The 15,414-nt window shown below is 44.1% G+C and overlaps 1 protein-coding gene across 2 annotated transcripts in view; it reads right to left on the bottom strand.

The window, feature by feature from the left end:
• PIAS3 (protein inhibitor of activated STAT 3) overlaps positions 1–15,414 on the bottom strand; it is a 1,163,468-nt gene that overhangs the window by 526,444 nt on the left and 621,610 nt on the right. The window lies entirely within an intron of this gene.

The following is a 15,414-nucleotide window of genomic DNA, read 5'->3' as shown; positions in this document are numbered from 1 at the left end:
TATATATATATATATATATATATATATATGGTTTACTACTGAAATGTCCAACAGCACTACATCGACTGTACTATAGTCGAACACGGAAGTTCAAAAATAGTAATGTCGACGACAAAAAAACAATCTAGGACTATGTTTTAACATGGGTCGAGGTAGGGGGGATGTTTGTAGTTCTGAATAATACTGAACACCTACCTCGACCCATGTTAAAACCATTCCTAGATTGTTTTTTTTTTGTCATCGACATTACTATTTTCGAACTTCCGTATTCGACTATAGTACAGCCGATGTAGTGCCGTTCGACATTTCAATAGTAAGCCATACATATATATAGATATATATATATATATATATATATATATATATATATATATATATATATATATATATATATATATATATATATATATATATAGGTAGGTAACTAGGCTGTCAGCCCAAGGGCCTATGTAAGCCTAGCCAGCAAGGTTAAATAGCTTACGCCACCCAAGAAAGTTATTTTCCTGTGCCACTGTCCAGCAGAGACACAGAAGTGATCCCCAGGGTGTATTTCCTATTTCCCATCCACTCAAGATTTTCTTTGAAGAGTGCTAATGAAGAAAGTACAGTTTTGTACCTACCATAAATGTAGATGTTAGAGTGTAAACACTGCTGCAGTCATTACACTTGGGTTATCCTGCCGTCAGGCAGTCCCGCAGTCGGCCAGAGTTCCAAAGTCTTGGTCCGACGTCGGTTGCTGTCACCTCCTCCCTGACGTCAGTGCGACAGGGGTATATAAGATGCAGCCAATGCCATTTTCTTCAGTTTTTCTTGCCCCAGATATCAGGTGCCCCCAAATAGGTAGGCAATTCAAATTGCTAGTAAAAAATACAAAAGAAAAGCAAACAACCATTTTTAGTTACCAGCAAATACTCCCCATAGGTAATAAAGGGTAGATGCCCTAGGTAAATACCAGAAAATAAGAGGGGAAGGAGGGAGGGTAACCTGGACTGCAGCAGTGTTTACACTCTAACATCTACATTTACGGTAGGTACAAAACTGTACTATGTTCATCGTGTTACACTGCTGCAGTCATTACACTTGGGTGGAATCCCACAGCTGAGGTAGGGAGGCTGGATCTATAAGGCATTAGGGGTGGCTATAAGGCCCTGCAGTACAGCAGTGGCGAAGCCAGCTCTGGATTTGGAGTATAAAGGCAAATGGTAATGTTTGGTGAAGGTATGCACTGAACTCCATGTTGCTGCTTCCAAAATATCCTTGGTAGGTACTCCTCTGAGGTAGGCAGTTGAAGTGGCTGTTGCCCTGGTGGAGTGAGATCTAATGCTGCTAGGTACAGGTTTCCCATGGTGGGTATAGCAGAAACATATACAGTGTCCTATCTATTTTGAAATAATCTTCTTTGAAATGGCTTTTCCCTGTGCTCCTGCAGCGTATGCTACCAATAACTGCTCAGATTTTCTGAGAGCTTTGGTTTTGTCCAAGTAGAAGCGTAACTGTCTGTGAATGTCCAAAGAATGTAGTAGTCTCTCCCCTTTGTTCTGTGGTTTTGGATAAAAAGTTGGCGAGTGAATAGTTTGGTTTAGAGCCACACTTGATACCACCTTAGGCATAAACATACGGTTAAGTTCTTAAAGACACCCTGTCCTGGTGGAAGATGAGGAAAGGTGCCTGTAATTCTGAAACTCTTCGTGCTGATGTTATTGCCGGTAGCAGAGCAGTTTTCCAAGAGATGTATTTTAATTATGCTGTGTTAGCTGGCTCAAAAGGAGGTAAAGTTAATTTTTCCAAAACAAAATTCAGGTCCCAAGTTGGTGCAGGTGCTCTACGGGGTGGTCTTATGTTTTTAGCCCCTCTGAGGTATTGTTTGAGCAAAGGATTAGAAAAAATTGGTGGATCCGTGTTGTAATGAGAAGAGATAGCTGAGGCATGGATCTTGATGGATGAAAAAGAGAGGCCCTTGTCCAGCATCTCAGTTAAGTATTGAAGTATCTGAGGAATGTTTGGGACTAGAGGGTCAAGGCTGTGCGCTTGGTTCCAGGCACAGAATCTCTTCAATTTATCCGTGTATGCTTTCCTGGTGCTAGGCCTCCTGGCCTCCAGAATGACATCCATAACAGCTTTGGAGAGAGGCATTGCTTGCTTGACTAAGGAATTTTCCATGCAGCTGGATTTAAGGTCTTTAGCTGGCTGTGAAGTATCTGATTGTTGTGCTGTGTCAGTAACTGTGGGATATGAGGCAAAATTCAGGGTGGTTCTTGTGCTAAGTTCTTTAAGATTGGGTACCAGTGCTGGCATGGCCAGTCTGGTGCAATCAGGATAATTTTTGGCTCTTCCTGCCTGGCTTTTAGGAGTACCTTTGGAAGGAGAGGTAAAGGAGGGAAAGCGTATACTTGCAGGTTTTTCCAGCTGAATCAGAGGGCATTCACTTTCCATGCTTGCGGATGGTAGCGCCTTGTGCAGAATTTCTGTAACTGGCAGTTCTTTGGGGAAGCAAACAGATCTATGTCCGGGCTCCACCATTTTTGTGTTATCATTCTGAATATTTGTGGGCTCAGTTCCCATTCGTGTGGGTCCATAATGTTTCTGCTTAGGTCGTCTGCCAGTGTGTTTTTCTCTCCTGGCAGGAATTGCGCTTGCAGATGAGCTTGGCAGTTCAGAGCTGTGTTCCACAAGGTCATGGCTTGTCTGCAGAGGGGGTAGCAGTGTGTGCCCCCTTGCTTGTTTATGTACCACATAACTGTGGTGTTGTCTTTTAGTAGTAATTGTCCTGGATGCAGTAGGTCCTTGAAAGCTATAATAGCATTTTGTAAAGCTAGCATCTCTTTTTGATTGATATAGAGATGTCTTTGCTCTGTGGGCCACTCGCCCTGGATACATTTTCCTGCCATGTGTGCTCCCCAGGCATAATCTGATGCATCTGTTGTCAGTGTCTGCCTGGCTGTGGGTTGAGTGAAAGGTTGTCCCTTGTTGAGGTGACAAGCTTGTGCCCACCATCGAAACTCCTGTTGTAGGCAAGGAATTAGTGGTATAACTGTTTCCAAACTTTGACAGTGTTGAGACCATGCGCTCTTTAGGTACCATTGTAGTTTCCTCATATGCAGTCTGGCATATGGAATTAGTAGTATGCAAGATGCCATGTAGCCCAAGGTCTGCAGAATTTTTCTTGCAGGGAGTTGGGTCTTTGTTGCCATTAATTGAAAATATTGAGTCAGTTGTCGTTGCTTGTCTGGCGTGAGATAAGCCATCTGGGCCGTTGTGTTCAAGCTGGCACCCAGGAATATTATCTGTTGTGAGGGCACTAGTTTTGATTTCTTTTCGTTTACTGTGTACCCCAGGCAACTTTTTTACGTACGCCAGATGCTTTAGTGGAATGTCTTTGCTCTCTGCTTGAATCAGGCAGTCGTCCAGGTATGGATAAATTTGAATTCTTTTTTGCCTGCAAAATACAATTACTGGTGCCAGGCACTTTGTTTAGACCCTAGGCACAATAGATAAGCCAAGGGGCAGTGCAGAGAATTGACAGTGCATTGAACCAGCTAGAAATCTGAGGTATCTTCTGCTGTTTTGTCTGATAGGGACATGCAGGTATGCCTCTGAGGTCCAAAGTCATGAGCCAAGCTTTATTGCCCAGCATGGGAAGAAGCTGCTGTAGTGTCAACATCTTGAATTTCGGAACATCCAGGTAAGTGTTTAGTGTAGAAAGGTCCAGAATGGGTCTCCAGGCTTTGTCCTTTCTGGGAACCAGAAAGGGTCTTGAGTAAAATCCTTGTCCTTGTTCCTGTGGTGGTACGTTTTGAATAGCTCTCCTGTCCATGAGTGCTGTAATTTGTTTTTGAGCCTCTGCCCATTGATTTGGTGGCAGATTTGGCATTCCTTTTAGCCTTGGCAGGGTGTGAAAATGGAACTTGTAACCTTGAGATACAATGTTGAGAACCCATTTGTCTTTGGTGATGCAATGCCAGTTGTGATAGAAAAGTGCCAGTTTTCCTCCTAAGGGGGCTACCAAGAGAGAGCTGTTTGGCAGCTGTAGTGGAAAGTCATTGAGGCTGTTTTTTTATAAGGTTGAGGCCTGTCTTCCCCTTCCTTCTGGCCTGGTGTGCCCCATTGTCGAGGCCTATAAGGGCCTTGTGTCTGACCTCTACCTCTTGGACATCTGTATCTGCCCCTTTGAGGTCTATCTGTGACTGGAAAGGACCAATTCTTTGTTGGCTAATTTCTGCTAAAACGAGGAGGCTGAACCTGTAAGAAATCTTTCACCATTTGCATAGATTTTGCCTTATCCTCCATCTTCTTTAATACCTCCTCTGCCTTAACTCCAAACAGCACATCCCACTGCAAATGTGCATCCAATAATTTGACCTTAACATGATCTGGTAACGTATGTTCTTTTAACCAAGCATGCCTTCTAATGACAGAGCCTGTAACTGCTGCTCTACAGGAGGCCTCTAAGGAATCAAACCCACATTGCAAAGTATGTTTTCCCACTTGTTAAGCTGCATGCAATAAATCCTGCATTTCTTTTAAGTTAGGAGGATCTGAATCTGGAAGCATCTTTTGTTTCAACTGAGACATCAAAAATTGCTGATATTTTAGCATGTGAAACTGGCAATTCAAGGCTCTCATTGCTAAGGTTGCAGACATATATACCTCCTTTCCCCATCTGTCTAATGCTCTGGAATCTCTGTCAGAGGGAACTGGGTTTTTTGCTGATGAGGCCTTAATCCCTTTGGGTCCCTGAGAAATAGTTTCAGGGTCAGCAACAGGGCTTTCGTACAGAAATTTGTGAGAGTCAGGGACTCTGTAATATCCATCAGGTTTAACTGGGGCTGGGGGTAAGGAGTCAGGGTTCAAATTGGATTCAGTGTACACATCATCCACAATGTCTAAAACTGGCGGGATAGCAAGGGGTCTGTGTTGAAGCAATAAAAGGAAGTCTCTGAGCCTTTTCTTGGATTCTGAGTAATCCTGGCCTTCCCAATGGAAATGCTCCCTCACGGTATGCAAGGTCTCCCCAAAGGAGTAATCCTCAGGCGGAGAGGCTGATGGAATTGATTCCTCAGCATCAGAATCTTCATAAGGGGGTAAAGAATATCCTAGGTCCGAGGAAGAGTTTGAGGAAATGGATACCTGGTCAGAAGATTCATAGTCTGCATCCTGTCTGGGCCTTTTATCAGGAGGGGGATAGGACCCCCCTGATCAGGGTGATTAGGTCCTCTGCCATTTTTAGCATTTGTTTCTTAGGCATGGAAGCCTGTCCTGGAGAGAGTTGTGTCTGTTTCTTTGCTTTTAAGGGGGGCTTAGACTTAACAGAGGGTTTAATGGTTAACTGGGTAGGTCTGAAAACACCCACTGTAGCTGTGGATTGCTCAGCTACTTCGGTTTCTTCTGTAGGTTTAGGATCGGTAAGCTGAAGACCTAGTGCGTCCGAAGGCCCAGCCAGCTCCACGTGGGAGTTGGAGGCGGTCTGTGGTTCTGTGGAAGCAGTCATCAGGGGCTGCGTAGGCGCCTCGCTGAAAACCGGTGACCGGCCTAGAAGAGGTCTCGTTGTCAGTTTTGGGCCTCGGATGCCTGTCCTTGTGCTTTTTATGCATTGCGGTCATCGGAATTTCCGACGGCATGGTGTAATTGAATTTTCTACCAAAATAATGTCGGGCAAAATCAAACCGACGTTTAACAGTGCGCTTGTTAAACCTAGCACAAAACTGACAACCAGTGATGTCGTGGTCAGGGCCTAGGCATGAAATACAACAAGAGTGGAAATCCTTATGAGATATTTGCTTCCCACAAGAAATACAGTTATTAACTTTAACTGACAACGGTCTGAGGCAAGAAAAAGTTTCCCCAACGGGGTACTTCGCTCTTTTAGAAGACTTCGGTTCTGGATTTGGAATGAAAATCTCAGGAGTCGGCCGACCGGCACTTGTGAACTGCTTCTGCTTCGGGCACCGCCCGGCAAGAAAAACTGAAAAAAATGGCATCGGCTGCATCTTATATACCCCTGTCACACTGACGTCAGGGAGGAGGTAACAGCAACCGACGCCTGACCAAGACCTTGGAACTCTGACCGACTGCGGGACCGCCTGATGGCAGGATAACCCAGTGTAATGACTGCAGCAGGATAACACGATGAACATCTTTGCTCGACATAGATGGGTAGCTTGTTCCAGAGTACAGGAAGTCTTTCGGACAGGAATCTATCCCACCAGTGTGTCCTGTTTATTGTGGTGACAAGGGTTTAGGTCCCTAAAGCATGTAGCTCGGACAGATTGGGATTTCTTTAGGTGTAGCATGTCCAACAGTTCTGGGTTTGACATAGCTTTATATGTTAGGCAGAGATCACCTCCGAGTAGGCAATATGCTACGGAATAAAGCTGGAGTTTTTTGAGGCGGTCAGTGTAGGGCATTTGTTTGAGGCCAGTAATCCTCTTTGTGAGGTACTTCTGTGGCCTTTCCAGCTGCTGCAGATGTCTTGTGAGGTACATTCCAAAAGGGGCGTTGTACTCTATAATGGGTCTAATGCATGACGAGCAGAGGGGAACAATGACCTCTTTTTTTCCTGGATGAAAACCTTTTATGATGAGGCGCGCCACGTAGAAGGTCTTCCAAACTACTGCGGCGATGTGACTATCAAAGGAGAGACTACTGTCCACCTGGGTCCCAAGGTGTCATCACGCATTCGGTGTTAAATAGTATATATATATATATATATATATATATATATATATATATATATATATATATATATATATATATATAGTAGTATAGATGTATATATAGATATATAGATATTGATATATATACATATAAAATAGTTCTGGAAAAATCTTAGCATAACCATAAATGTCCTTTCTCTTCCATATTGCAGTATTCTTGTTGTGGGATTTCCTGCCCACAGGTAACTCGTACATCGGCTCCTATACAAAAGCTTCAGCTTGGCTGTTACAGCTGCATGGGACAGCTGCATGGGACATCACACATACGGCCATAAACCAGGGGCCTTAAATGTGATATCTGCACGCACAATCCTCAGAACTTGAAGCTCAGCAGGTACAGTAGAAGGCCCAGCAGGAGGAGGTGCCACTGATGTCAGGTGTGGGACCCTGGGGTCCTTCTGTGGTATTGATAGATCCAAGGTGAAAGGTGTATGAAATTAGGACCCAAGGACATGCTAGGATGAAAAGGAGAATGATGAGGGTGTTATTGGTGGGTGAGATGGAATACTGCAACATGGAAGAGAAGGACATCTATGGTTATGGTAAGATTTTACACAACTATTCTATGTCCTTCTATTCCTATGTTGCAGTATTCTTGTTGTGGGAGAGTACCACAGCTTAGTTGGATGAAAGGGTGGCGGATGCAGAAGACTCTACAAAGCCCTGTAGGACTGCCCTGGCAAATCCTGCACGTGCTCTGGAGACCTGGTCTAACTTGTAATGTTTGGTGAAAGTGGGGATAGTGGACCATGTGGCTGCTTCCATAACGGAAGATGTGTCCAGACCTTTTAGGAAAGCCTTGGAGGCAACCATTGCACTGGGTGATTTTTTTCCATGGCAGGAGTAGCAAAGAGAGGTGGCTTTCCTGATCCAACATGCGATGGCTTGTTTGGAGACTGCCTTGCCCAATGCCCTGGGATGGAAGGAAACAAAGAGTTGTTTGGATTTCCTAACGGATTTTTTTGTCCAGGTAAAATCTTAGTGGTCTGGGTACATCCAGGGAGAGAAGTATCCTCTCACCTTCATTGATGGGAGAGGGAAAGAAGGTGGGAAGGTGGACAGATTGGTTTAATGACAAATCGTTGACCAACTTGGGCATGAAGGAGGGGTTAGTTCTTAGGGTTACTCTGTCTTTGAGGAACACAGCATGGGGGGGGGGCAAGCCATTAAGGCTTGTAGTTCTGAAACCCTTCTGGCTGAGGTTATAGCCACTAGTAGAACTGTTTGCCATGTACACATTTGAAGGTTTGCTGTCCCAGCAGGTTTGAATGAGTGTTGGGTAAGCTTTTCCAGGAAGAAGTTAAGGTCCCAGGGTGGAGGGATAGGCTTTTTTGGAGGTCTAATGTGTAACACCCCTTTTAGAAAGTTTTACATCGAGCTTGGCTATCAAGGGAGGATCTAGTGGCAAGCAGACTGATATTGCGGAAAGGTGTACTTTCACTGAAGAATAGGAAAGTCCACTTTTTATTAGTAGACACACACAAGCAAGAACTAGGTGGGGGATCAGCAACGCAAGGGTCCCTTCCCTTGTCTAGACACCATTTAGCAAATCTTTCCCATTTAGCTAGGTATGATTTTCTTGTAGTAGGTTTCCTGGTCTCCCTCAGGACTGAAAGCATGCCCTCGGAGTAGTGGTGTCTGAATGGGATCAAAATTTTATCTTTCACAGTGTCAGGGACAACATCTGCAAGTGTGGGTGGATGAGACTTCCCTTTTCTTGTGTCAGAAGGTCCACCTTATAGGCAACTTGTAGCGATTGTCCTTGGCTAGATTGTGAAGTAGGGGGAACCAGTGCTGCCTTGGCCAGTACGGAGTCACTAACAAGATTTTTGGTTTGTCTCTCCTGATTGGGCTTTCTGAATCAGTGGGAAGGCATAAAGAAACTTCCCCTTCCAGGAGATGTTGAAGCGTCTACCCTTCAGGCTAGAGGGGACTAGGTCTTTAAGCAGAAGGTCTGCAGCTGCCTGTTCTGGGGGAGTCGAACTGGTCTATTTGAGGAGTGCCCCAATGGTGGACAATGTCTAAGACGACAGTCCTGTCCATCATCCATTCGTGTTGGGGAGAGGATGTCCTGCTTAGAAGATCTGCTTGCTTGCTCTGCGAGGGAATGTAGGTTGACTACAAGCTATGGCGGGAGGCTGGATCCCATATCAGCAGGGTTAGTCTGTACAGCTGATATGCTTTTGTCCCTCCCAGTTTGTTGAGGTACAACATTACTATGTTGTTGTCTGTTACTATTTGTAGAACCCCTGGTAGAAGCAGGGGGTTTTAGAGCTAAGAAGACTGCTGTCATTTCCCTCACATTGATGTGTTTGGCCCTCAAGGAAGGGCGTCAGGTTGCTTGAACTCTAAGATGCCATGGTGGCTTCCCACCCTGAATTTGAGGCATCTGTATGCATTACCTGGGTTGGGGGGGTGGGCTGGAGGGGAAGCTCCGGGTTTAGCTGGACTTGTTGGATCCGCCAGCAGATCTCTTTCTTTAGGTAGGGAAGAAGGGGGATTTCTTGCTCCAGGTGATTCTGGTGCTGGGACTAAATGTTTTTTAGGTACCACTGTAGCTTGCGCATATGCATTCTGGCAAGTGGGAGCATAGGTATGGTGGCTGCCATTAAGACCAGGGTTCGTAGGAATTGCCTTGCAGTTATTATCTGTGCCTGTAGCAGCACCTTGAAGTGGGAGTTCAGGGAGTTGACCTTGTCTTGTGGAAGAAAAGCCTTCATTTTGTCCGTTCGTATTCTGCAACCCAGGAAAATCTGGTCTTGTTCTGGGTTCAAGGAAGACTCTTGAAGGTTGAGGGTGAACCCTAGATTTTGTAGAAGGGACATGGTGAAGTGCAGATGAGTTGAAAGGGTATTTTTGCACTCTGCAAAGATTAGGATGTCGTCTAGGTAGGGGTAAATCTGAATTTCCTGTGTTCTGCAAAAGGCAATGGCCTGGCATTTTGTGAACACTCGGGAGGCAGTGGACAAACCAAAGGGCAAAGCAGTAAACTGGAAATAAGAGGCCACAGCAAAACGCAGAAATCTTCTGTGGGAAGGTCTAATGGGTATGTGTAAGTAGGCCTCTTTTAGGTCAAAGGTGGCCATGAAGGCCTTGGTTGGGATGAGTGGTAGCAGAGTTGGAAGTGACAGCATTTTAAAGGTGGGCACCTTTATGTAAAGATTTAAGAAGGAGAGGTCCAACATGGGTCTCCATGGGCCGTGTTTTTTGGGGACTTCTTCAGCTACTCCTTCCTGCCCTGAGGGAGCTGGTTCTATGGTAACCAGCTTCAGAAAGTCTGTCAAAACCTGTGGAAGGGGATGCTGTTGGTTTTTGGGAGAAAAAGGGATGCCTCTTATGGGTGGGTTTTACTTTCCAGGAGAGGGAAGTATCCTTTTTGTATTATGGACAGTACCCATTTGTCCGAGGTTATGGTTTTCCAGAAGGGGAGGCAGAAGGAGAGGCAGACAGAGTGGTAGGGGGGGGCAAGGCAGTCACGCATTGTTGAGGCCTCCTTTGTCTTGAAAAGGCCATCCAGGCTGAGGATGCGAGGCAGCAGGTCTGGTAGTGGCAGGTCTTCTTACACTGCTTCTAGATCTGGAAGAGGAAGTACCAGCCTGGGCCGAGTTTCGGATAGTTTCTATAGTACTTGAGAATAGGGGACACCAAAAAATGTTTTATGTCCTGCAATTCTTTACTTTTTTTCTTGCAGATTCTTGAAAAGATTAGCAGATTGTTTTCCAAAAAGGAAATTGTGGTCTAGGGGGGCATCAAATGTCTTCTGGAAGGTTTTGAAGTCTAAGCCAGGAGTATCGCTTGAGAACTGAAGCAGATGCTGCAGCATCATAGCTGCATTTAATAGAGTGTCTGGCTACTTGTGCAGCCAAAGAAAGTTTGGAAGAGATGTCAGCTTTAGTGGGGCAGTCAGGAATAGTGGCCAGCAAGGAAGAGGCTTGCGAGACCAAGTCCAGAGCATACTTAGTCACGTGCGTCTGATAGTTTATGGCTCTAAAAGCCAAAGTGGAGGAGGTGTAGACCTTATCTATCCTATCCATAGATTTACTGTCTTTATCTGTGGGTAGAGAGAGGCAGAGGGATAGGTGGCAATCACAGCTGGGTCTGCCAAGGGAGATTTGATTAAGATTTTTTTTTCGTCAGGCACCTTGTAAAAGTGATCTGGTTGCTTGGGGGCAATTGGCTGTGAATCAGGAGTGTTAGATGCAGAGTTAAAGGCATCTAGGTATGGAGGTAAGACAGGGGGAATGACAGAAGGGAGGGGATTCTACCTGGAGCAGCTCAAAATACCTCTTTTGGGTATCAGACATTTGTGAGGTATCCCATTTGAAGTAATCTTTCACTTTGGTGGTAGTCTCACCAAATATGATATTCTCAGGGGGTGAATCTTCCTCTATAGATTCTTCTCAGGAAAATAATACTCCTGGGGTGAAGCAATTTCGGAGGTGTAAGATATGGAGTCCTCAGAGGAGGAGAATGAAGTATCATGCTCTTCTTCCCTAACCGGAGATGTCGGGGGGGGGGGGGGCTGAAGCAGGCCTAGGGCTGAGCAAATGTAGAGCAGTGGAGGATGAGGCTGAAGGCCTAAGGGCCATGAGGGCCTGCATCAGGGAAAACGTGAAGGACTGCCAGTCAAGTAGGCCTTCTTTAGTGGAAGTAGTATGCTTAGTTTTCGGTTTCTTTTTTGCTGGGGTAGATGGATTAGGTCTAGAATCGGGCCTGATAGGAACAGTGACGAAGGCGGGATCCTGGTCGGAAGCTCTACAGATTCTGGTCCCCCCCAACCTTGACAGTAGTCTGGGTTGGCTCCAGGGATGTGCCGGCCATTGGCTGATCAACGGCTTCCATAAAGGTAGTTGCTGAAGTAAACGATCAGCTGGGCATCCCTCAGCTTCTAAATCGGCAGCTGGTGGAGCGTCCGGTAACGAAGTGGCAGAAGAGGGCCTGGAAAACTTGGCCTTCTTACGCGGAGGTTCTGACATGGCCTCCGAGGCGGGCTCCATCCTTATGGCTAACAGCTTAAGGCACTGGTTTTCTAAATAAAGGTTAAGAACAGCCAGAAGGCTGCGAAGGGTCTTCGGCACAAACGACTGGCAAATGGAGCAGGTGGTATGGATGTGCTCCCGGCCTAAGCAAAAAAACACACCGATCATGGGAGTAGTTATGAGGTATCTGGCGGCCACATTAGCATTTACCCTTTTTTGCTGACATCAGCTATAAAATGCTACAACAAACCAAGCTTAAGCAATACAAGAAGACAACAGTAAATTTGTTTCCAATAATATTGGTAGTCAGTTGCATCAGAACAGGAGATCCCATTGTGAGCAAAGTTACACAAGATAAAAAGAAAAAACCCCAAAGGGTTACTTAGCTTTTTTGAGACGTTTGATATGAAGAAGCAAACACAGGATGCGTTGGTCGTCTGCGGTTGAAAAGTTCTGACAATTGTGCGTGCAGACCCTTATTTAATAATTTAATACCCCTGGTTTATGGCACTACGTGTTTAACTCCCACATAGCTCCAACAGCCAAGCTGAAGAATTTGTTTAGGAGCCAACGTACAAGTCACCTGAGGGCAGGAAATCCTACAACAAGAACACTGCAACATAGAAATAGAAGGAGATAATATAGATATAGATCTAACTATAGATATATATATATATATATATATATATATATATATATATATATATATATATATATATATATATACACACACACACACACACCTATTATACACATACAAAGAGAGACAGAGGGGAAAAAGTAATATAAACTGGAACATGATATAACCAAGACAATAAAGAACTACTCTTACTTAACCAGCTAGAGAAAATACAGACAATCCTGAACACTTGAGAGCTTGTAATTCACGTCTGTTTGCAACGGCAACAAATGAAATTTGAGGTGTGTTTTAAGCTGGTGGGGCATTATGGGTAAGGGGAGTAGTTCCACAGTTCTTGGATATTACACTCTGGAAGAAATGGCTGAGATGTATATCTGACCCGAACCAATCAGTTGAGGAATGAATGAAAATGACATCAGAGCCTTTCTTTAGCTACGTTAGAAAACTTAAAAAAAAAACTATATCCTGCATTGCTCACAATGGGATCTCGTGTTCTGATGCAACTTTGTGAGGCATGATGTCATTTTCTATTCTCAACTGATTCTTACTTCAAAGGATAAATATTCATTCCTTCATTTCCTGAGTGTTTGATAATATAACAGAACAACTGCTCCCCCTGTCCCATAATGCCCCACCAGCTCAGCACAAATGGCTATATGGTAAGTTTTTGCCTTACAACACAACAAGGCAGGGTTCAAGTCTCACAAGGGATAATTGGTTAGGCTTAAAATGGCTCGCAAGGGCAGTTAGCTTAGTACTAACCTATGAACCTATGAACTGACATTAACAATATTCTTGCAAACAAATTTAGCATCATTCACCTCTCAGAATTCTACTCAGAGCCCCAAAATACCTGAATCCTTTACTCCCCAAAATTATATCTAAAAGTGCTAACCAAGACACACATTACTTCCTCCATGGGGCATAACAATGCATATGGCTGCCTATATAGTCATTTGTACCTTAAGTTTTGCTACTGGTTTTATCCCTAATGTGTGGTGCACAGCAGTAGTGATGTCCCTCTGTAAGGGTGGCTTAACAACTGACCTGGGTAATTACAGACTTAGCAGCCTTTGAAGACTCATCTGCAAAGCCATACAATTTTCATAAACTGTGATAAAAAATCTTGTTAGACTTTAACTCCCCTCACTTTCACTTTGTAAAAGGTAGGGCCTGTCTATTTAGTCTGGTAAATTTCTTTGAAAGGGTTACATCTGTAGAAGGCAGCAATGCCATGCACACAATGTATCTTGATACAGTTAAGGCCTTTGATACCATTACCATGTTGGTATCGTACAAAAACTAAATGGATTAAAAACTGTCCCATATATTGTAAGATGGATAGCAAACTGGGTGAAAAACAATATCCACACACTGCGAGTTGAAGGGGACTAATCAGAAAGTATGAAAGTGACTAGCAGTGTAACTTAGGTCTAAGTTCTGGAACCTCTCCTTTCTTATTACCTACTTCTCAGAGCTCCAAGGAGAGAGCTAAGACCTTGGGATAACAGTTTGCAGACTATAAACTGGAGGTAGTTGTTAAGTCACCCTAAACTCTCCAAAATGAACTCTCCCTAACAACACTATGTATTAAAAATCGGTTCAAACCAAATGCTTAAAAAGTTCAGTATCACTACTATTGACAGACAACCCCTCCCCCTCCATCATCATACTGTCTAGAAACCACACTTCTATAAAATGAAAATGTTGTCAGGAACTTACTTTTGACCATCATACAGCAATGGTTATCCAGAAATCCTTTTATTTAGCCCAGCTAATTTCCAAAGGAATATCATCAATACTTAAAGAGCTTATTCACTCCGATATACTCAACATTGATGAAGCCAATTATCAAGTACAATGCCCACTTTGGGAAGTATTCACTAAACCTATCAAACAATCAGAAAGACCCCAAAGGTTCCTAACCAAAAGATCTGAAGTCTCCCTGAGCTACTAAGAGAGTTTGGAAACTATATCCTTTATTCTGTGTCTTTTAGACTTTTGAGGTGGGACTGCTCTCTTGTTGACAGTGCCACTAGACACCTGAATGTCCTAGATCTCCTGTTTCTCTTCAAGTATAACAGCTCCACCAACACTAGAACCATGGACCCAAGTCTTCACAGACAGATAAACAAAACATGGATGGGTAACAGCACCTACAAAACCCTTGTAATCAACTTCCCCTGCCTCTTAAGTAGTGTGATTCACTTAACTTCCTTTACACAAGCTAGATGACTGGATGGTTATCCACAAATTTACTCTTGAACTAGTCAGTATGGCCCTCAAAAGAGTAAAAAGGTTCTGCCTGATAGAGGGCACTGATAAGAGAAGAATGGTCATGAGACTCAGTGGCCTTGCAATACCTGTGAATCTATGACAGCCTGAGGAGGTCCTGTGAGAAGGCATGGATGGAATGGCGTTCACACAAACTGATGCAGGCGATTTAACTAATACTCTAATACAGCCATGTTTTCTTTGATGACATAATGGAAACAGGAGGACTCTAGAAGCATTCTAGAGGCAAATGCAGGTTCATCTGAATGTATTTTTACAAAGCATCACATACTGGCTTCCTTTTCCAGGTCCAGGACTGGCTTTGCTCGGATCATTCTCCTGGGGGTGAAAGAATCTTGGCCCAGCAAACTGGTTCTAGAAATGCTCTATTTCAGCTTAAGCAGACACTGGAATTGCTGACAGGGCGTCACATCAGCGGCCTTGGTCACACTTTTGACAATGTTGAGCTTAGGGGACTGTCTGACAAATTGTGTTGCTAGATTCCCTAATGCTTCTTTCCTTCAGATGCTTCTCTTCATTTGTCACAAGTTTGGGGGAAAGGCTGTCAGATACCAGACTGCACCAAGGCCACAAACTTGACATCTGTTGAATAAATCTCTCTCAGGACTCAGCCCTACACAGTGTAACATTAAAACAGACACACAAGGGGCAAAACAGGCCCATCATATTCCTGACCAAGACAGGAGAGACAAAGAGCTCTGAAGTCCCTATAAGGAATTTACTTCTCTTACTCCAGACAATTATTAATTTCTATATATCTACAGATGAAAGAGGAAAGTGAAACAAT

The sequence above is a fragment of the Protopterus annectens genome, chromosome 8.part0 (assembly GCF_019279795.1).
Source record: "Protopterus annectens isolate FY-2018-M chromosome 8.part0, PAN1.0, whole genome shotgun sequence".
Classification (NCBI taxonomy): Eukaryota; Metazoa; Chordata; order Ceratodontiformes; family Protopteridae; genus Protopterus; species Protopterus annectens.
This window is presented reverse-complemented; position numbering and strand designations above follow the sequence as displayed.